Consider the following 24,193-nt stretch of genomic DNA (forward strand, 5'->3'; position numbering starts at 1 on the left):
AATGCCCTGCATGCTGGTGTTGGCCATCTCCCCCTTCATGGCCTCAGTGTCATCGATGGGCTGGCACTGCCAGTGATTCCTGTGAAGCTGCGTGCCAGGTGTGCGTGTCAGCCCGGCTACAGCCCCAGGATATGCCTTGCCAAGATCTCCACTGCCCACGGGTTTGATACGAACTTCCAGCCAATTCTTCGAAGGAAAAAGGGCTTCTTAGGGCATCCTTTCCACCCCACCCCCAACCCCTGACCTTGTGCTCAGGTAGAGGCTTCTTATAGCAAAACTGACTGAGCTGCAGGGATTAAAAGCAGCAGCATGCTGGAGACTTCTAGTACAGGCTTGTGAACATCAACTGTTAAACTTTAAGGAATATTGTGAGCTGGTTGCTAAACATAGCCACTACTGAAACCCAACGTGTATAAATTCATAATTAAATAAATTCTAGCAAAAGCAAAGGAAATACTCAAAACTTATCACTCCCTGTTCTACTACATTTGACTCGTCTAAGCTCTATGGTTATTTAATTCTAACATAGTTATGTGATGGAAATACTATATAACCGTGTGCTACTGACACCTCTTCCCTGCTGTCTGACCAGTGACATCACGTTGCAGTGGTATATGATAGGAGAACTTTAGCACAGAATAGCCAAATGCTACAAATCGAGGTTTGATTTATTGTTTTCTTTATTGTCTATACTTAAGAAAGTGGTGGAGTTTTAACTTAAAAGTAAGTCTTGTTTATAGCAATTAAAATGTGAAAGCATAAAATTTTGAAAGGATATTTTTTCATTATTTGAAAACTATCATCCAACTCAATAGTCACTCACACTTTTAATGAATGAGTGAAATTCTAATATATGTCTTTATTCTTTCAATTTTACTCATTGATGTAAGCAAAAATATCAACCAAAATGTTGGAACTATACTCATTCATTGCTTGCCAGCATAGTTTGGCTAAGGCATAATAGTTCAACAGAAACCAATGAAAGCATTCTGTTAAAATCAATTGCCTGTTTAGAATTATAGTAATATTGTATTTTTAATTATTATTTGAAAACTGCATGCTACACATTATATCACTGAAATTTAGAATAAACATAGGTACTTATATGTACACATCCTTTTTTTCCCCAAGAGATAGCTTTTTTTCTCAGCAATAATTATTTTTTTAATTTTTATTTCAATAATTTTGGGGATACAGGTAGTTTTTGGTTACCTGGATAAGTTATCTAGTGGTGATTGCTGAGATTCTGGTGCACCCATCACCTGAGCAGTGTACATTGTACCCATACATAGTCCTTTGTCCCTCACCCTTCTCCCAACATTTCCCCCCAATCCCCCAAAGTCTATTATGTCATTCTTGTGCCTTTGCATCCTTATAGCTTAGCTCCCACTTGTAAGTGAGAACACAGAATATTTGGTTTTCCATTTCTGGGTTACTTCACTTAGAAGAATGGCCTCCAGCTCCATCCAAGTTGCTGTAAAAGACATTATTCCCTTTTATGGCTGTGTAGTATTCCAAGGTGTATATATACCACATTTTCTTTATCCACTCATTGGTTGATGGGCATTTAGGTGGGTTCCAAAAAGGGAACACCTTTATACTGCTGGTGGGAATATAAACAAGTATAACTAGTATGAAAAACAGCATGGAGATTCCTTAAAGACTTAAAAGTAGGACTACCAGGGAGTCAGCTTTTAAAAATTTACCAGCATACCACTGATTATAGAACCTTAAACATAAACTTTTAAAGTTCCATATGTAGCTACCTGCTCCAAGGCAGGCAAATGAATGTCATCAGAGTGGTCAGGGAATGCAGTAGGATGGATTCTATTAGCCTAAAAATATGATCACCACCCCTTCTCCACTGACTTCCTAGCCAATGAGCAAGTATAGCTGCACAGTGTGGCCCTTCTGTCTTTCTTCCAGTGTTTTTCCTTAAAAAAATCCCTGGTTTCTTTTCTTTTTTTTTTTTTTTTTTTGAAATTCACTTTGGTTAGGCTTACTCCAGTCTATTAAACATGGATTTATAGACATAAATCTCAAAAAAAAGGGGTCAGGATTCTGATTATTTTCTGCCTTAAGAGAATACTCTGCTTGATTGCTTGAGATGCTATACAGATATGGGAAGGGAGGAAATAGGGTGGATCCTTTCTAATTCTACCTAATAGCATCCAACCACTGAAATCTGGTGTATATTTTGGAGCAGAAATGACACCTGACCCCAAGTGCTTTTAGTGTTGAAGATCCAAGCCCTTGCCTAACCCCAAATGTCCTACTCAACAAATTTCAATTTTGAAATGATTCCTCATGTGTCATGAAAAGATCCACTTTTTTAAGAAAACTGACTTAGACATGTGGGCAATTTTTAAAGGTTGTACATAATTAACATATCACCAAATAACTAATTTAAATGAAATGTTTTCTATTGAATTTAGCATGGATCATAGAATTATTTGAGGAAAAATAGTCATTTCTTTGATAAAAAGTTAAATGCTATTTTTAGAAACCTCCAGAGGGTTGGTTTGTTGGTAGACCAAACATCTGGATGGTTTGCTTTTGATGTTTGACAATATGCATACAGTTTAACAGTTAAATGTGACATGACTTTTAACATCTAGCAATTACTTTTCAAAGGCATAATTGTTTCCAACCAAAGCAGAAATAAAACACTATTATTTATCTGTTCAATGGATAAGTTTTTCAAAGTATTTTCTCATCTTTTATCTAGTTTGATTCTTAATGAAATCAATGAGACATATATGATGATAATCTTTGCTATTTAAAATTTATAGGGGCAGAATCTGTGGCCAAGGAGGTTGTTACATGATTTATCTAAGGTTCTATAGAAAACTTATGGCAAACAGAGGCCAGGCACAGTGGCTTATGCCTGTAATGCCAGCACTTTGAGAGGCGGAGGTGGAAGGATTGCTTGAGCTCAGGAGTTCAAGACCAGCCTGGGCAACATAGGAAGATCCTGTCTCTATAAAATATTAAAATGTTGACTGTGTTTGATGGTGAGTACCTGTGGTCCCAGCTACTTGGGAGGCTGAGGTGGGAGGATCATTTGATCCAGGAGTTTGAGGCTGCAGTGAACCTGGAACTACACTCCAGCCTGGGCAACAGAAAGGGACACTGTTTCAAAAAAAAAAAAAGAAAAAGAAAGAAAAGAAAAGAAGAGAAAAAGAAAAAGACACCTATAACACAAATTCAGAGTCATAAAGCTAGGAATTCTATCACTTATCTTCCATTCTGATGGAATTATCTCTTGAGATGGATGAATGCCACATATTAAAGCATTCAGGAGCCACTTTATTTGTTGATACATACAAGGTGTCATAAATCCTAAGAGGACCGAGGATGATGTTAAAAAATGAACGTGAGCTTGAGGCATGAATGCCTGCAGATAGTGCTCAGTAATTTGCTTTCTAAAAACACTGATTGCACCTTGACTAAATTGCCTCACACTAGGAGTTCATTGTTAAAGTAAAAAATATTTAGCCTTACAATTTACATATAAAATTGAAATGTAATTAATTGGAAGAAAATTGAGTCCACACAAGGATAGACAAAATTTCCCATTTTTAGTGATTAAAAAGCACATATATTGAGTTTCTATAAACAAATAGATGTACTATATACTGGAAGCTTATTGAACACATACTGTATACTTTAGTAATGTATCTGGTGTATTATTAAATAACAAGTATAGAAGACATCTTAAGAATATTTTTTCTTCCAAACACTTTTTTAAACTTGTATTTTAAGTCCAGGGGTACACGTGCAGGATGTGCAGATTTGTTACATAGGGAAATGTGTGTCATGGGGGTTTGTTGTACAGATTATTTCATCACCCAGGTATTAAGCTCACTACCCATTAGTTGTTTTTACTCATCCTCTCCCTCCTTCCACCCTCCACCCGCCATTTGGCCCCACTGTGTTGTTCCCCTCTATGTATACATGTGTCTCATCATTTAGCTCCCACTTATAAGTAAGAACATGCCATATTAGGTTTTCTGTTCCTGCATTAGTTTGCTAAGGATAATGGCCTCCAGCTCCATCCACATCCCTGCAAAGGACATGATCTTTTTCTTTTTTATGGCTGCATAGTATTCCATGGTGTATATGTACCAAGTTTCATTTATCCATTCTATCACTGATGAACATTTATGTTGGTTCCTTGTCTTTGCTGTTGTGAATAGTGCTGCAATGAACGTACATATGCATGCATCTTTTTAATAGAATGATTTATATTCCTTTGGGTACATACTCAGTAATGGTATTACTGGGTCAAATGGTATTTCTGTCTTTAGGTCTTTTAGGAATTGCCGTGCTGCCTTCCACAATGGCTGAACTAATTTACACTCCCATCAACAATTTATAAGTGTTCCTTTTTCACCACAACCTTGCCAGAATCTGTGATTTTTTTACTTTTTAATAGTAGTCATTCTGACTAATGTGAGATAGTATTTCATTGTGGTTTTGATTTGCATTTCTCCAACGATCAGTGATGTTGAACTTTTTTTCCTAGGATTGTTGGCCACATCTATGTCTTCCTTTGAGAGGTGTCTGTTCATGTCTTTTGCCTACTTTTTAATGGGGTTATTGTTTTCTTGTAAATTTGCTTAAGTTCCTTATAGATGCTGGCTATTAGACTTTTGTCCAATGCATAGTTTGCAAAAATTTTCTCCCATTCTGTAGGTTGTCTATTTACTTTGTTGATAGTTTCTTTTGCTCTGCAGAAGCACTTTAATTAGATCCCATTTGTCTATTTTTGATTTGTTGCAATTGCTTTTGATGTTTTTGTCATGAAATCTTTGCCTGTGTCTATATCCAGAATGATATTGCCTAGGTTGTCTTCTAGGGGTTTTATAGTTTGGGTTTTTACATTTAAGTCTTTAATCCATATTGAGTTAAATTTTGTATATGGCGTAAGGAAGGGGTCCACTTTCAATGTTCTGCATATGGCTAGCCAGTTATCCCAGTGCTGGTTATCCCAGCAACATTTATTGAATAGGGAAACCTTTCTCCATTGCCTGTTTTTGTCATGTTTGTCAAAGATTAGATAATTGTAGGTGTGTGGTCTTATTTCTGAGTTCTCTATTCTGTTCCATTGCTCTATGTGTCTGTTCTTATACCAGTACCATGCTGTTTTGGTTACTGTAGCCCTGTAGTATAGTTTGAAGTTGGGTAGCATGATGCCTCCAGCTTTGCATTAGAGAAATGCAAATCAAAACCACAACGAGATACCATTTCACACCAGTCAGAATGGCTACTATTAAAAAGTCAAAAAAATAACAGATCTTGGCATGGTTATTGAGAAAAAGGAACACTCATACCCTGTTGGTTGAAGTATAAATTAGCTCTGACATTGTGAAAGACAGTGTGGCAATTCACCAAAGACCTAAAATACCATTAGATCCCCCAGTCTCATTACTGGGTATGTACCCAAAGGAATATAAATCATTCTATTACAAAGATGCATGCATGTGTATGTTCATTGCAGCACTATTCACAATAGCAAAAAGATGGAACCAACATAAATGTTCATCAATGATAGAATGGATAAACAAAATGTGGTACATATACACCATGGAATACTATGCAACCATAAAAAAGAACAAGATCCTGTCCTTTGCAGGGATATGGACAGAGCTGGAAGCCATTATCCTTAGCAAACTAACACAGGAACAGAAAACCAAACACAGCATGTTCTCACCCATAAGTGGGAGTTAAATGATGAGACACATATACACATAGAGGGGAACAACACACAGTGGGGCCAATTGGAGGGTGGAGGGTGGAAAGAGGGAGAGGATCAGTAAAAACAACTAATGGGTAGTGGGCTTAGTACCTGGGTGATGAAAAATCTGTACAACAAACCCCCATGCTACAAGTTTACTTATGTAATAAGCTTTCACATCCTGCACATGTACCCCTGAACTTAAAATAAAAGTTAAAAAAATACAATATATTTACCATGGAATACTACTCAGCCATAAGAAAAAATGAAACGATGTTTTTGCAGCAACATGGCTGGAACCGGAGGACATTGTCTTAAGTGAAATAATTCAGAAACAGAAAGCCAAATACCTCATCTTCTCACTTATAAGTGGGAGCTAAATAACGTGTACACATGGGCACAGAGTATGGAATGATAGACGTTGGAGACTCAGAAGGGTGGGTGGGTGTGAGAGGGGTAGGTAATCAGAAATTACTTAATGGCTACAATGTACATTATTCTGGTGATGAATACAATAAGATCCCAGACTTCATCATTTAAAAAAAAAAGGAAAGAAAGGTGTTAGGTTTCTAACACAGTCCCAGCATTGTGTTGGGATTTAAGCACAATGGATCCTAGCCATAGGAATCTCTGTAAGCTCTCATAGCATTAGCAACTGGCCAAGAGAAAAATAGATATGAAGTGCTCTAGGGGTCACGTCATAATTTTTTAAATGTGGTTATTATCTTGGTCTAAAAACAAATTGAAAAGGAAATATGTACCCTTAATAATTAGACTAGATGAAAAGACTAATCCAACCAAGCCTTAGACATCACAGAAACCAAGGGATATGTCAGATACATGTGCATTTGCGTTTGTGCACACGTATGTACACGCATGTGTATGTTTCTTCAGAGTACTCCATTGGAACAGGAAAAGATCATGACACATCCAAAGAGAAGTCTGGGAAGCCAGCTGCCCTAGAATTTCAGTGAGTGCGAATGCTGGATAAGGTCAATGGAGAGTTCAATCACCCCTGGGGAGACCTAAGAAGAGCACAGATGTTGGCACGGGGCTATGGGAAGGGAGGTGGCAACACGTGGAAGATTACACTGATCAAACTGATTTGCTGTGGATGGTGACAAATGAAGATGCGATGGAGAACTGATGAAGAGTTTGCTGATTAAAGTGGCATTGCAAGGTAGAGGAGGGAACAAAATTAGAACCAAGAAAGGACCTTCATTAAGGAAGTCATGTAGCAGTATGCTTTTGGGAAAGGAAGAAATTAAAATGTAGCCATTTAAAAAGGAAGACAAATATTTTGAACTTTTAGAGAAGTCAAGCTTGAAAGAAACACACAAAATAAATGTTGGAGGTGATGGATACCCCAATTACCCTGATTTGATCACTGCATGTTATATACATGGATCAAAATATCACATGGGCCCCCCAAAATATGTAAAGCTATGATATATCAATTAAAAAATACAAAAAAGTTTAAAAAGAAGGCCATTGTATGAAAGACATGGTTTAGAAGATAATTTTGCAGGGCTGAGATTCAGAAAGTCAATACCAAATGAGAAATATCTATGAATAAGAATGTTAGAGAAGACTTTACCTGCTGTGATACACTCAAATGGAGAACAGACGAAAAGTATGGAACAAATGCTGTGTTTTAAGGGAGGTATTCTAAGGAACATTTAGAATCTTGTGCCAGACGATATCCCTCAATTGGACTTTCTTCCTGGAGTTTTCTTTAGAATGAGGGTTTGAGAAAAAAGGAAAAGGGTGTCCACAGGCCCAGCACCTCACCAGTTAGCACATAGTATAATACCTTGCTCTCAGCTAGACACCAGATAAAGAGAGAAAGAAAGAAAGAAAGAAAGAAAGAAAGAAAGAAAGAAAGAAAGAAAGAAAGAAAGAAAGAAAGAACCAATGCATCATGAGAGAATGGGAGAAGAGGACTACACACAACATATTTCTAACTTTGTCCACCCCCAAACCCACCACCATCTAGTAACAACTGTAAATTGGCAGAATATTTCATTCTGAAATCACATTAACCTATATTGTAGTATCTCCATCTACAAAGGGTAAGAGGCAAGAAGAGAGAAACCTGCAAAAAGAAGACAGGGCCCCCCTACCCATCACAGAGATTTTTTTTTTTTTAAATAAAAAACCCAACATGATGTTATCTCGGGTATAATAATGGCCCCAGGATACAAGAAAACAGTGAGAAATCAGAGGAAAGGGAACATAACAAGGTTTTCATGGACATGTGGGAAGAAACTAAGAGGAAGAATCAAGGTTTGAAAATTCAGTACTGATGAATTAAATTAGAAGTAGGCATTTAGGAGAAAAATGCAAAACTTTTCAAATATTGTGAAGAGAGTCCCTGACTGTCAGGTTGAGCATGGTCTGGGTTCACTCACTCTCCCTCTGGGGATGCACCACGCTGATTCCTGAGAGAATTAGACTTCCTTCTTTCAACTGCATCTTCAATAACAAAAAAGAAAAGAAAAGCTAAATAAAGACCTTTTTGAAAAAATAATTTTACTCTGTCCTTAATAAAAACAAGAAATAAATACTGTGATAACATGCAACTTAAGTAGAGTCACTTTTCCAGGATACAGCTCTCTGACCTTAAGACAAACTCCAGGCCAAAGGACTGGCAAGTCTTTATGTATCTTGCCCAGTTCCCCTTTGGCTCCTCCATTTCCAGGAAGGGAATTGCATTTTATTACCAATTTCCTAATCTTTCCTTCTCAGTTCCTGATACACTGCATTTTAAAAAATCCTGCTTGCAACAGTCGGCAAGGCCCTTCCCTATAAGCTCCCAGGAAAGCCTCTCATCTCCACGGATGCCTTCCACCAGGAGCCCACTTAGCAGGTGACAGGGAACGTGAACCCACTTCCTCAGCCCCACAGGCCTCTGTGCCCACAGAGCAGGGTGGGAGCAGAGGGCCTTCAGGACCAAGGACTTCTTGCCTTTCTTTGCCTTTGCATTTCCTCTGCATTTCTCGTGCATCAGAGGGGCTGTGACTGGTGTACTGTAGGTAGGCAGAGTAGGAGATCCCTGAATCCTGGTGTGTGGACCTGACTCAGAGACAGGCCTGTGTGGGCAAAACCTAGGACCTTTTACGCCCTCGTGTGGCCATAATGTTGACAGCAGCAAAGCCCAGGTCTCCATCTTCTGTTGAATCCTAGGTGATAACGTAACCCGCAGAGAATGGCTTTACTGCACGCCTCTGGCTGTGCTGGTGGAGCCGTATGTGAGCACATGACCGTGGCAGAGAGGAGAAACTCAGTTTCACAGACAGCTTCCACTGGACCTGTCCCTGAACCACAGCCTGCCCACAGCCTCTACCCTCAGCCAATATGCATGCCCTTCAGGTCACCTTAACAAAAGCTGAGCTTCTTGGGCTGAAAACTGCATCCCTGGCCAAGCCTCATTCATTCAGTTCAGCAGAACCAACTCCTCCCTTGTTAACCTGTTGAATGAAGAAATAGTCAATCTCTGTCTTCCACCCAAGTATCTCGGTTCCACTTTTTATTTGAAACTGAATTTGAGATTAAGAGTTTGCAAGGATCCTCTACCTTATTTATGGCCAGTTTTCAGCCTAAGAAGAATCTTGGAAGGAGAAAACCTGCATGCTCTGGAAACGGTGTCTCTGGGGCACTGTTAACGTGCCTCGTGAACACGCATGTTCACAAGCTGAGCACCACCAAACCAGAGAGTGACCAACAGCTTCCACAGAGACCCACAGAACTGTCACCTGGAGTCTGTGCAGGGTATGGTTGAACACAGGTTTATTGTCTCTACTCAGGAGTGCCAAAGGAAAAGGCCAAATACTAAGGAGATTCTGGCTTATTGTCCATGGATGTGAAAAGAAGGGGGAGAAGGGGATTAGAGGAATCATGGGTCCAGGTTAGAGCTTTTGTGGGCAGATCACCAGCTCCAGACTGACATATCTCACAGTCTTTGAACAGAAACAGACCCCCTGACCAGACTAGCAGGCCAGGCAGGTAACCTCAGCTCAGCTGGCCAGAAAGAAGCCTACTCAGGCCTGTCAGGTGGATTTCCAGGTAAGGGATTTTCAGGGAGTTTAGGGCTAAACTCCCTGAGTTTCATTACTAGGGCAATAACTGGCAAGATGACAACATAATCTGTTCCTCTGAAGTATCACAATTAGTCCAACCACAGTGTCTCCTATCATAGAGTACATTCAACCTTTTCTATCCCCTTTTACTCAAAGAAAAAGCTACCTTCTCATTACCTTCTGATACGGTTTGGATGTTTGTCCCACCCAAATCTCATGTTGAAATATAATTCCCAACGTTGGAGGTGTGGCCTGGTGGAAGGTGTTTGGGTTATGGAGGTCGATCCCTCATGGCCTGGTGAGGTCTGTGATAATGAGTGAGTTCTCCTGAGATCTGGCTAATAGTGTGGGGCACCTCCTCTTCCCTCTGTCTTGCTCTCTCTCTTGTCATATGAGATGCCTGTTCCTCCTTCACCTTCCATCATGATTATAAGCTTCCTGAGGCCTCCCCAGAAGCCAAGCAGATGCTAGCACCATGCTTCCTGTACAGCCTGAAGAACCATGAGCCAATTATACCTCTTTTCTTTATGAATTACCCAGTCTCAGATATTTCTTTACAGCAACACAAAGAGTGGCCTAGCACACCCTCTACACAATCTCCCTCCCTTCTCCTTAACCTCAGCCTCAAGCCACAGATGCGGGATGGCTTGTTCCTTTGCTTTCTCCTTGATGGTTCTACTTGCAACTGCAGGCTTGCCTCATTTCCCATATTTAGATAAATCTCTTGGATCATGACTACTTACCCACTGTCATTTTTGAGGATTAGAATTCCAGGCACAAGTTCTTTGTCTCATAAACATTTTCCAAATATTCCAGATATGTCACATATATGTATGTAGATAGAGCATTTCCTCCCAGGCTAGGGCTTGCCTTTTCATTTTCTTAATGCCATCTTTTCAAGGTTAAAAATGTTCAATTTTAGTGAAATCCAATTTATCTTTTCTCTTTTATGCTGTGTATTTGCTCAGTACTAAGACATCTTTTTTCCCTCTAGGTAGATAAGAATTTCTTTTATGTTTTCTTTCATAACTAACATTCTTTTAGATTTTATATTTGGTTATATGATGTATTTCAAATTACATTTCATATATGGTGTCAGGTAAGGTCCAATGTTCATTTATTCCATATATATGGTGAATTGGTCTAGCATCATCTACTGGAAAATAATGTATCCTGTTTTTATTGCATTGCCTTGCTACATTTGTAAAATAAAAAAGTCATTAAGAATATATGTGAGAACCAATTCTTGGCCTCTCTATTCTGTTCTATTGATTTGTATATTGATCCTGTAACCTTGCTAAACTAACTTATTCTAGTAGCTTTTATGTAGGTTCTGAATTTTGACATTGCTTTTTCTTGATATACCTTGTCTACAGGACTGTAAATCCAGGGCTCTCCATTGACTTGTCACATTATTTAGATACCGATGACTATTTCTAATCACATTATGCAGCCAGTTCAGTTATCAATGACCCGGATTAGATCTGACCTACACGTGTGTCCTGTTCTGTATTCTGAAGCTGTCCCCTAATCCTGCCATGTGATGGCCCTCTGGTCCCATACTCAATAGCTTCCTCCGTGCACCAGGTTGTTGACCTGAATGTCATTCTCTCTTCTTCATCCTCCAAGTCAGAGGTATCATTTATATTTGCTTAGACAACAGTTTTAGCACAGAAATTCAATTTAGCAAATGAATCTTTCAGCTTTTACCCTGGAGGGGGCTATCTCTATGTGGTCGTGCAGGGGGAATCGCATGTCCTTTGGTAACTGAGAGTTTAAAAGATTAATACTTTTTAAGTTTAATATTACTTATTGATTCACTTGATTATTTAGGGTACTATTCCTTCCCCTGTAGGTTAAAGAGAGATACAGAAGAAATAATCAATTTGAAGAAGATGGACTTGTATCTGGGAATTTTACAGCTCAGCTACTCTGAGGACATCTTTTTGACACAGTAAATATAGACTTCATACTACAAAAGAATATTCACCAAAACAGATGTAATAATCTTAGCTAAAATGGAAGGCCCTGGGTTGAGTGCAGAGACATGAAAAACTCAATACTAAATTACTTTTTTAAAGGAAAGAAAAATCCAGACAGTACTCAATAGTAAAGTCCTCTCTAAGCATGTGAGCACAGGAAGATAAAAACTTCGGCTGAGGTCGGGTGCGGTGGCTCATGCCTGTAATCTCAGCACTTTGGGAGGCTGAAGCGGGCAGACCATGAGGTCAGAAGTTCAAGATCAGTCTGGCCAACATGGTGAAACCCTGTTTCTACTAAAAATACAAAAATTAGCTGGGTGTGGTGGTGGGTGCCTGTAACCCTAGCTACTTGGGAGGCTAAGGCAGATGAATCACTTGAACCCGGAAGGTGGAGGTTGCAGTGAGCTGAGATCACAGCACTGCACTCCAGCTTGGGCAACAGTTGAGCAAGACTCCATCTCAAAAAAAAAAAAAAAAAAAATTGGTTAAATGCTGGGACATGAACTTTTTCATGGCCTGCTACGCAACTATCACCAGCTAGAGATTGTTAGTGGTTGTGTTTTCTCTGTGTTTTTTGAGTTTCCCCTATGGCCCTAGACCAGGACAATACGTATCTATTATAGGCTCCGATTACAAAGAGCAGAGAGAATTCTTTATTTCCCTGCTAATTACTCTAAAAACGCAAGATGAAAGAAAGAGTACCACCTCCTGTATCCATCAGCAAATTGCACCATGCCTACCACCATCCTTTACCATTCAGATCCTGCTGCCTCAAAATTCTCCATTGTTGTCATGAGTCATTGACCAGCAGGGGCAATGGCACCTTCCAGAGTTAGCCTCTGTGCAAAGAAAGCAGAACTGGGCAGAGAGACACCTGGCAAAATGGAAAGCATTGGTAGGGATGTGTGACTCACTGGGTACCTTCCAAATAGCCTGTGGTTGGTTATCGTATTTCAAGTGCTTTCACATTTTAACATATATGAAGTTGGGATACTGCTTGTAGTATATATGTATGTGTATTTTTTGCACATATACATATACACATAGAAACACACACACTTTATAAGGGAGTGTTCCCCTTTTTCCCCTCAAAAAGTATGATGAAATAGATGCTGTCTATTCCATGTCTATTCCAGCATGATATCTGTGAATGGAGGAAATGCACTCATTACCATAGCCATTGTAATATGTTAATAATACTAACCGAAGGAGTCTGTAGTCTGTATTTTTAGGTGTTGGTGGCTTGCTTTTTTGCATTAGGAAACCTTGCAGCTTGCTTCTCTTTTATTAGGCAATTGTGACACCTGCTGTCAGAAACAAAGAACTTACCCTTTTCTCAAAAGTAGGCCTTTTCTATGGAAAAGAAAGAAACATGGCTAGGACATGGAAACTTCTGGGTGAAGATGAGCAAATAAGTTATTTTTTTTCTGACTGTTTAAAGTCCAGTATTAAGCAGGTAGCATTTTTCATTGAAACATTCTAAACAGCCCCAAACCTGTGTCTTTACCTCCCCATCCCTGGCTTTTTCCCTGAGGATGTGGTGGTGAGCCATTTAGAGACCAATAGTTGGACTAATATTTGCAGGCATCTACCCAACCTTTGGGCAGGTAGGTAGCACTTTTTTCTAGTTTCTAGCTACCTACATACGTTTGCCTCATATCTCCTTTTTGGAGATATGACTTTATTAAGGTATAATTTATATACATACAAAATAAAACGCACTTACTTTTAACAAATGTAACAGTTTCTGCAATCATAATATAAAACATTTCCATTACTCATTCTTTTATGCCCCTTCCTTGTCAGCCCCAATTTCACCCTGGGTCCCAGGCAATCACTGATCTGCTAACACTATAAATTAAGTTTGTCGTTTCTAGTGTCAAGCAAAGGGGATCATCCAGAATGCATGTTTTGTGCCCAGCATCTTTCATTCAGTGTAACGTTTAACAGGTTCATTTATTGTTCCACTTACTATTGCTGCATAACTAGTCACCTCAAACTCAGTGGCAGGGAACAATTATTTTAGCACGCTCATTGAGCCCGTAGGTCAGACTTTCATCAGGCCACAATAGTGACAGCTCTGTGATATATAGGGCCTCAGCTGGGAATATGGGCAGACTAAGGGTGAATAAATGCTTGGGTGCCAGTGTAATGGGGGTGCTCTCACTCACGTGCCTAAGGATTGATGCTAATTACTGGTAGAGACCTCAAAGGCATGTACGGACTGGGACACTTGTATGTGGTCTTCTCACAGCTTCATGGTCTCAGAATAGTGAGAATCATTGCACGGTAGGTCAGGATTCCAGGCAGAAGCCGTTTGGCCTTTTCTGACCTAATCATGGAGGTTACGTAGCGTCACTTTGGTTGCATTATGTTGCTTTTAAGTACATTATCATGGTCAGTGTAGATTTAAGGGAAGACCCAAACAATTTGACAAAGAATCTGTAGATATATATTAAAACTGCCACATTATTTAATTGTACTGGAATCATTTTTTAAAAATCATTGTTAATGATTTTTTAAGAAATCATCTTTTAACTATTCATGGGTAGTTAGGGAGTTTCCAGTTTTTGGCTATTATGAATATAACTGTAATGAACATTTGTGTACAAGTCTTTGTGTGGGCATATATTTTCATTTCTCAGAGTAAATACCAAGAGTAAAATTTCTAGGCCATATGGCAACATATATTTAACTTTATAAGAAACTGACAAAATGTTTTCTAGAATGATGTCACTTTACATCCCCGACAGCCATATGTGAGAATTCAAGTTGCTTTACATTTTCAACAACAGTTAGTATTGTCAGTTTTTTCAAATTTTAGTCATTCAACTGTATATGTAATGTTATCTCATAGTAATTTTAACTTTCATTTCCTTGATGACTAATGTCATTGAGCGCAGTTTTGAATGCTTATTGGCACAAATGTGTTGCAATCATTTGCTTGTCTTTAATGAGTTATTTGTCCTATTATTCAATGACTGCAGTTCTTTACATATTCCCGATACAAGTTCTTTGTTAGATAGACACAATACACAAATATTCCCAGGCTATTGTTTTTTCCTGTTCGTTTTCTTAATGTTGTCTTTCCAAGAAGTTTTTGATGAAGTCTAAATAATTTTTTCTTTTGTGTCTTATTTTCTCTGTACTAAGAAATCTTTGCATCTCTTTGGTTGCTAAGATTTTCTCCTATATTTTCTTCCAGAACTGTATTGTTTTAGCTCTTACATTAGATTTATGATGCATTTCCAGTTAATTTTTATGCATGATGTTAGATGTGGTTTAATGTTCATCTTCTCCATACCTATGTCCAGTAATTCTAGCACCATTAATTGAAAAAAGTATCCTTCCCTCATTGAATCACCTTTGTACACTTGCAAAAATAATTACCAACCGTAGACATGAGAGTCCGTTTCTGCCCTCCTTATTCTGTTCCATTGATCTGTATGTCAATGTTTTGGATGCTTTGGCCTTGCTGAACGAATTTATTAGTTTCAATAGATTTTTTTAGACTCTTTAGGATTTTCTACATACAATATCATGTTGTCTGCAAATAATGAGATTTTCACTAAAGGTGTACACATGAGTACACCTTTTATTCTTTTTCTTATTGTATCACAATATTAGGTACTCCAGAAAAATATTTAGTACAATTGTTGAGAACGAATATCCTTGTCTTATATTTGATCTTATGGGGGAAACATTCACTCATTCATGATAAAGCAAGCTTTTTCAATCTCATACGGAGGAGGTTGACATATGGAGCTAGATAATTCTTCATTGTGCAAGGGGCTGTCTTGTGTATTATAGGATATTTTGCAGCACTTCAGGCTTCTACTCACTAAGCACAAGTGGAATGTCATCCCCCACCCTGTGACAAGCAAACCTGTCTCCAAACATTGTCAAAAGTTCTCTAGGGGCAGAAATCACTCCCAGTTGAGCAACATTGCTATGAAGTGTGATTTTAACTGTAGGTTTTATGGAGATGCACCTTATTAGGTTGAGAAATTTCTCTTCCATTTCTAGTTTGCTGAGAACTTTTATCATCAATGGGTTTAGAGCTTTATCAAAGGATTTTATTGTTGTAGTAAGTCATATGATTTTGAAGCGGTATTGCTGTCTGGGGTAAATACCCAAAATTCATCTGCTCACACCAGGGAAATCGAGGATGTGGACATAAAAGAAGTGAGTTTAAGAGCAGAGGTTTAGTAGGCAAAAGAAAGAGAAGAGAAGAGCTCTCTCTCTCTTACGGAGAGAAAGGGGTTCTTGAGTAGGTCTTCTGGTTCTGTGGTGAAATGCATGGAGTTTTATAGATGGGCTTCAGGAGGCAGTGTCTGATTTACATAGATCCCAAAAGATTAGTTGGGCCAGGTATGCCATTCACATAGCGCGAAGAAGCTGACAGTCCTACCTTAATCTTTTATTATGAAGATGGGGTCTTTACCTGGCTGTTACCATGTTGCCTGCCCTTTTTTTTTTTTTTTTTTTTTTGTAGTATCTCCTGTTTTGGCCCAGGCTGGAGTGTGGTGGTGTGATCTTGATTCACTGCAACCTCAGCCTCCCAGGTTGAATCGATTCTCCTGCCTCAGCCTCCCTAGTAGCTGGGATTACAGGTGCTTGCCACCACGCCCAGCCAATTTTTGTATTTTTAGTAGAGACAGGGTTTCACCACATAGGCCAGGCTGGTCTCGAACTCCTCACCTCAGATGATCCACCTGCCTGGGCCTCCCAAAGTGCTGGGATTACAGGCATGAGCCACCGCACCCAGCCTGCCTGTCTTTTTACTGTACACGTGGCAACAAAGAAAACCGAAGAGGGAACCTCCATTTTGAACATGCCTGCCCGCAGGTAGCCTTTTCCTATTGGCACAGTTGCTGGCATTCACCTATACAAGCTTCCAGCTTGCTTATTTATGTCTACAGCTCAATTTTACAGGCTGCTGTTTGTTAGAAAAGAAATTATTTAGAGGAGAAGACGTGGTTTGGTTTTTGGCCTCAGAAATAACACCACGCATCTACAACCATCTGATCTTTGACAAACCTGACAAAAACAAGCAATGGGGAAAGGATTCCCTATTTTATAAATGGTGCTGGGAAAACTGGCTAGCCATATGCAGAAAGCTGAAACTGGATCCCTTTCTTACACCTTATACGAAAATTAACTCAAGATGGATTAAAGACTTAAACCTAAGACGTAAAACCATAAAAACCCTAGAAGAAAACCTAGGCAGTACCATTCAGGACATAGGCATGGGCAAAGACTTCATGACTAAAACACCAAAAGCAGTGGCAACAGAAGCCAACATTGACAAATGGGATCTCATTAAACTAAAGAACTTCTGCACAGCAGAAGAAACTATCATCAGAGTGAACAGGCAACCTACAGAATGGGAGAACATTTTTGCAATCTATCCATCTGACAAAGGGCTAACATCCAGAATCTACAAAGAACTTAAATACATTTACAAGAAAAAAACAAACAACGCCATCAAAAAGTGGGTGAAGGATGTGAACAGACACTTCTCAAAAGAAGACATTTATGTGGCCAACAAACATGAAAAAAAGCTCATCATCACTGGTCATTAAAGAAATGCAAATAAAAACCACAATGAGATACTATCTCATGCCAGTTAGAATGGCGATCATTAAAAAGTCAGGAAACAACAGATTCTGGAGAGGATGTAGAGAAATAGGATCGCTTTTACACTGTTGGTGGGCATGTAAATTAGTTCAACCATTGTGGAAGACAGTGTGGCGATTCCTCAAGGATCTAGAACTAGAAATACCATTTGACCCAGCAGTCCCATCAGTGATTATATACCCAAAGGATTATAAATCATTCTACTATAAAGACACATGCACACATATGTTTACTGCAGCACTGTTCACAATAGCAAAGACTTGGAACCAACCCAAATGCCCATGAATGATAGACTGGATAAAGAAAATGTGGCACATATACACCATGGAATACTATGCAGCCATAAAAAAGAATGAGTTTATGTTCTTTACAGGGATATGCATGAAACTAGAAACTATCATTCTCAGCATCATACACGGGGGCCTCTGGTGGGGTGTGGGCCTGGGGGAGGGATATCATTAGGAGAAATACCTAAAGTAGATGACAGGTTGATGGGTGCAGCAAACCACCATGGCACACGTATACCTATGAAACAAACCTGCATGTTCTGCACACGTACCCCAGAACTTCAGTATAATAAAAAAAAAGATATTATTTGAGGGCTGTTTTTTATTAAAAGGAAAACCTTACCAAGAACTCTTACCCTTCCTATATGCCTAAATAATTTATTTCTAGCTCCTGTATCAGTTTCTCTTTCTTAATGATGAAATGTAGGGGTTAATTTTTGAATGTTATTCCAAATTTGTATTTCTAGGATAAACTCCACCTGATCATGTTATATTATTCATTCATATATTACTATATTTCATTTATTTGTATTTTTAACTGTTTTCTTGCTCTCTTCATAAGAGAGAAGCCAACCATTTTTAAAAAATGTTTTTGTATGGTTTTGGTAATAGGTTAATTCTGATCTCAAAATGTAATTGTGAACATTTTCCTTCATGCTCAAAATTTTAGAAGAGTTCATGTAGAATTCTTAAGATGCTGGCAGGAATTTCACCAAGGAAGTTATCTGGGACTTGAGTTTGCATTGTGGGAAGGTTTAAAACTACAAATTCCATTTTTCTAGTGGCTAAATCTCTTCAGATTTTCTATATCTTGTTTAATGTGTTTTAATAACTTGAATCTCTTAAGGAATTTTCCAATTTTATGTAGATTTTAAATATTTATTAGCATAAAGTGGTGCTGATCATAATCTCAAACACTTACCCAACAGTGTTGCTAGTCAATCACCAGTACTGTTTCCACCAAATTTGTGGTCTGTATATGAGGATATGTGAAAGTCCATTTCATGAAACAATATAGAAGCATGGCAGAGAAGGTAGGAAAGTTCAGTAGGAAATGCTGACATTGGTGCACATCAATTCACAGAAAAATTTCAGAAAGAACACAGCCACATAGAAAACGAATGTGAATGTGTTTTCCAAAAGCTATGCCATAAGAGAAAAAAAAAAAAGCAGGTATTCATCATTATGCAAGACTTCAAAATACAGTTAATAATCATAAAAGTCAGTCAGTTCTTAGGAACTACTTATGTTCCTACCGTAATCTGTGTCTGTAGTATACTTTTTCACTTGTCCAATTTTTCTATTTAATTTTTTCCCCTCTGTTTTAAATGGTCAGTGTTATCTTTTACAATTTGCTATGCTATGTATTTCATTATTACATCATTTCCAACACTAAAGGTGTAAATTGTGTAAAGACTTTTAGAAAGTTTTTATATCTAAAATCTATCTAATCCATAGAAACATAAAAACATTTTCTCCATATTCCACAGAAATATAAAAGTAAGATCATAAAACTTATATTAACAAGAAACATAGGTTAAAGTAGCACCAGGTAAAGTTCTTAAAATTCTCTTTTCTAGTAAATCCCATAGAACAACTAGTTTTCTAGTTAATTAATTCTCCCTGTAGGGTAAAACACATTCACATGTAGGCCTGAACATGTACACATGTAGAAAACAAATGAAAAAAAAAATCCGTTATTTTTACTAAAAAAAGTGACTATATTGTTTTATGTTTCTGTTTTACTTTCATCTGGGAAATTAAAATAAGCTTCACAGAATTATAGAATCAAAACAGTTTGCTGTAAATTAGAAGGAAACATTCATTTGATTGACCTAAAATATTCTCTCAGTAATTTTACTCTTCAGATAAAGTACTTTTTCTCAGGGCATGCGATTGAAGTCAGATTTCATTATTAGAAAAAGATCATTTTAGAGCTAGAAAAGAACTTCAATGTCTAACAACCTTAATGGATTTAGAGCTAATTTTAGAAAAAGGTATATTTAGGACACATATTGATTCCTAGTACTGATTAAGTTCGTGTTTCTTCAGAAGTACATATTGCCAGTTACCACTCTATTTTCCTATTACCTAAATGAGACCTTCTAACTGCTCTGAATCATAAGTCTTGGCAAGAAATAGATACTTGGTATTTTTTTTAAAAAGTTATTTACTTTTAATAGAGTTAGTGTGATATCCTGAAAAAACAATTGGATTTTTAGGACATAGAATCAGGAATCCTTATTCTGCCACTTACTGTGTAAATTTAAAAAGGAGAATTAGTTTACTTATCTATAAAATTACCACCCCATCCTCCCATTTTAAAGATGAGCACATAGGATAGGTAAGCCCTGAATAAAGCATGGTTATGTTTTGCCATCTTTAGAAGGTTTAATAGAGATTGCTTAGCAGTGTGTGTGAGACACAGTAAGCATTCAGCAAATGGAAGGTAATATTAGTAACTGTCAATAATAGAAACGTTTTTTCTCTTTGTTTAATCTCAGATGTAATGTCACAGCTCTGCTGATTTTCTGCTGCACCATTATCTCCCTGACCTAAACCGGTAGGCCAGGACACATGAGCACCTTTCTTTAAGTCCACTTTTTGGGGCCTACATTCTTCTGTGTCACATGTACTCACACATTCAACAAAGATTTCAACAAAGAGCGGTGCCACAATGTCTAGGTAAAGAATTCCCAGAAGCTTTATTATGAGGTTGGATATTAAAGAGACAAACTTGGCTTTTTCTAAAACAAAATATAGCATTAAGTTACACAGTAGGTCAAACAAATTATCTTTGTTTCTTGCTTTGTCTTTTCTTGCTCTTCTATTTACGTGTGTGTATGTGTCTGCACATGCACGTATCTGCATGTACACGTGCAGTGCTCTGTTACTTTTACTATTTGAGAGGCCTTCTATACATCTTCGTTCTTCTAATTTCCATTTCAGTTCTTCTTAAGAGCTCTTGTCAGCAAAATGTAATGCAGTAAACCTCTCGGGATAACAGATACTTCAAGCCAGAAGTATATCCTTAAGAAAATGATTCCTCCTTCTCTCCACCTGCCTTCTTGTAATATAATAGTGAGTTATAACTGCAGTTGTATAATTAGTAGAAAATCTATTTTAGAAGGAATATGATTTATTTATGCTCCATGTTTATTTCCTTAGAGTTTAATCTACTTAGCATTACTCTTTTTGGTGGGCCAAAACCTGGCCCGGAATCTGGTCGCCCTAAATAAATACTATGAATATTTTTCTCTTGAGTGGTTCAAAAATCTCCCCGAATTTAAAATGCTTACAAAAAAATGGAAAATAACACTAACATAAAAAAATGGCTTAAGCCAGAGGTTGATATACATTTTCTGTAAAGGCCAGATAGTATGTACATATTTTAGATCTCACAGGCCATATGGTTTCTCTTGCAACAGCGTTGCCATTGTATCATGAAAGCAGCCACAGACAAGTAGACCTGGCTGTGTTCCAATAAAACTTTATTCATAAAACTTGTTGTGTTCCATATATTGCAGTATCCTTTCCCCTTAAGAAATACAATGGCTGTCATTTTATTTCCCAATTTTGGAGAAAATCATGCAGCAGTCTTCCAAATTACTGAGAAAATCTTCCAAAATGCCTTGAAAATCATCATATTTAATATACTGTATTAAATACAGTTTGAGTACCCTTTCTCCAGCAAAAGAAAACTCCAGGAATAAAATCTCTGAGCCTGAAGGATAAAAATAAAATATATCAGTGTGAGAAAAAAACTAAATTAAGATCAAATCTGGCCCAATAAAAACCATTTTCTTCTTTCCCCATTCCAATCCATTATTCCAGATATCCTTATAATTCAAAAAAAACAGGTTGAACAATTTTATGTCTGCATTTAAAATCTTTAGCAGCTATTGCCATCAGGATAAATTATCTTTTTACGCTAGCAAACTGACCTCTTCATGATCCATCTCCACCATCCCTGAGTAGCCTCATCTCATGCAATGCCTTTCCTCTTCCCCAAACCCATTAACCGATTCCATTGCTAAACACATTTCCATTGAGCACCCAGTTCTAGGAACGTGTCAGAGTTTACATGTGCATTGACTTCATCTATATTGTTTTCAAGCATTTTCATTTCAATTCGTAACAATACTGTACTAGAGAGTACTTGTGGGCAAATTTCATCTTCCCATTATCATCTAACTTTTTTTTAATCTTTCTTTCTTTTTTTTTTTTTTTTTTTTGAGATGGAGTATCGCTCTATCACCAGGCTGCTGGAGTGCAGTGGTGTGATCTTGGCTCACTGCAACCTCCACCTTTCGGGTTCAAGTGATTCTCCTGCCTCAGCCTCCTTAGTACCTGGGACTACAGTTATGCACCATCATACCCAGCTATTTTTTGTGTTTTTAGTAGAGACAGGGTTTCACCATGCTGGCCAGGATGGTCTCACTCTCTTGACCTTGTGATTCGCCTGCCTTGGCCTCCTAAAGTGCAGAGATTACAGGCGTGAGCCACCACACCTGTTTTTGTTTTTTGTTTTTTGTTTTTTTAAATCTTCTTAGAAGAGTATTCAATTGCTGCAAGCATGTATTACTCAGGCGAAGCAACAGAGAAAGTCCAGCAAGGAATATGGTGGAAGCCAAGGCTGGATGGCCTTAAACCATAACAACAAACAAAATAGAGCAAAAGAAACAAAAGAGAACAAAGAAAACAAAAGGCTACCTCCTGACTTCATAGGGAGAGAGTGAGAATAGCTTTTTTGTGAATTCTCCTTAACAATTAGGGTTAAAGGAACATGGTTTTTTAAGGAAGAAACTTTGATGAAAGAAAATTTAAAAATTCTTAGATTTGAGACAACCATTGGCATGAGCAGGCAGCAGGACCACCAACAAGGCACAGAACAAGGCAGAGGCTCCAAATATGCCCTTGACCTTTGTATCATTTGCGGTTAGAATTTGAAAATGGAAGAGATTGGTTTCCTTAATTTCAAAACTTGTGCAGGTGGTGGTTACCTTGAGAAGCAAAAACATTTTTCTAAAGACTATCATTGATAAAGGGTTTCTCTGTGATGCACATAAGTGAGAGTTAGAATAGTGGTAACCCAGTAAATTAATTGTCTAAGAGACTTGGGCTAGGACAAAGCTCCCCCATTTGCTGGTTTTCCTAGAGCAGGTGAATTTTTCTCTTGAGCCTCAGTTTTCTCATTAGGAAAATGGCTAAACAATAACTAACATATATTGTTAAAATGACTGAGACTAACAGAGCGAATGCTCAGGATATCAGCTGTATTTCATCTTTAGCTAGAGGGGTTAATTTCAAACCTGCCTCAAGTGCACGCTTTCCGAACAAAGGAGGGCTTTCTGGGTGCCAGAATACACTCCTTTACTCTCTATTGCCAGGGGACAGTCTTAGCATCAGGGAGCTCTGAAACAAATTTGAGGGCCACACTCAGCCTCTGACCCATGATTAATGGAGATCTGCTGGTACAGGCACACAGAGATCAAGCTGTGCCCAAAGGAACAACTGTGGGTGAAAGCAATCTTACAGAGTTTGAATGAGCAGACTGTAGAGATGCTATCACATTCATTTCTCTTTTCAAGACAACAAAACAAAACAATTATGGATATTCAGGTTGTTACAACTATCACTATCGCCTTGGCTCTGGTATTCGATGGCTCATGAATAGCTATTGATTCCAGATAACTCTGGAGCTTTTCAGCAGCCTTGGGCTAACTGTAGAGACCCAGAGCAGTATATATTTTTAGGAAAATAGAGGTTGCAGTGGTAACGGTTTTTTAGTCACATCAAATCTATAATATTTTTAATCTATTCTATAAACTGAGTGTGGCAATAAAGTTACAATAAATCAATTAACTTCTTAAAAAACTAGTTGCTGAGTCCCAACAATGTGCACGGTCTGGTGTTTTCAGACCCTGTAGAAGACACATGAATATTAGCCATGGTTTCTGTCTTCAAAGGGCCTACACATACTGTAGAAAATAATATGAGAATGTGACCTATGATTCCTGGCATTGCAAACGTTCAGAAGCAGGAATAGGCAGAGGACTTGCAAATTAAGATTTATTACTTTATTAAGGTCTAAACAAACAAACTAACTGAATACCTCACACCTCACTACAACTAGTCCACAATAACGAGGAAAGAAAAGATCAAAGACTCACTCAAAGATCTTCACACACCAACAGGGAGACTGTAGAGCGGAGGGAGGCAGGGTATTAGGAGACAGGGAGGAATAACAGAGTTCTCCTGGAGAATGTGATATTACATGTGTGGGTTTGGGGAAAGTGATGGGTACGGGGCTGGGAGCCCCTCATGCCGCAGGATGATTTATCATATTGTCAAATTGGAGGAGAAAGGTGACATGGAATCAAAAATATGATTAAGCTGCAAAAGGCTTTACAGGTGCTCTCAAAGTTCTGTTCAGTCAACCTTGAAAACTATCTTTCAGCAAAA

Source organism: Pongo pygmaeus, chromosome 7 (genome assembly GCF_028885625.2).
Source record: "Pongo pygmaeus isolate AG05252 chromosome 7, NHGRI_mPonPyg2-v2.0_pri, whole genome shotgun sequence".
NCBI classification, from domain to species: domain Eukaryota; kingdom Metazoa; phylum Chordata; class Mammalia; order Primates; family Hominidae; genus Pongo; species Pongo pygmaeus.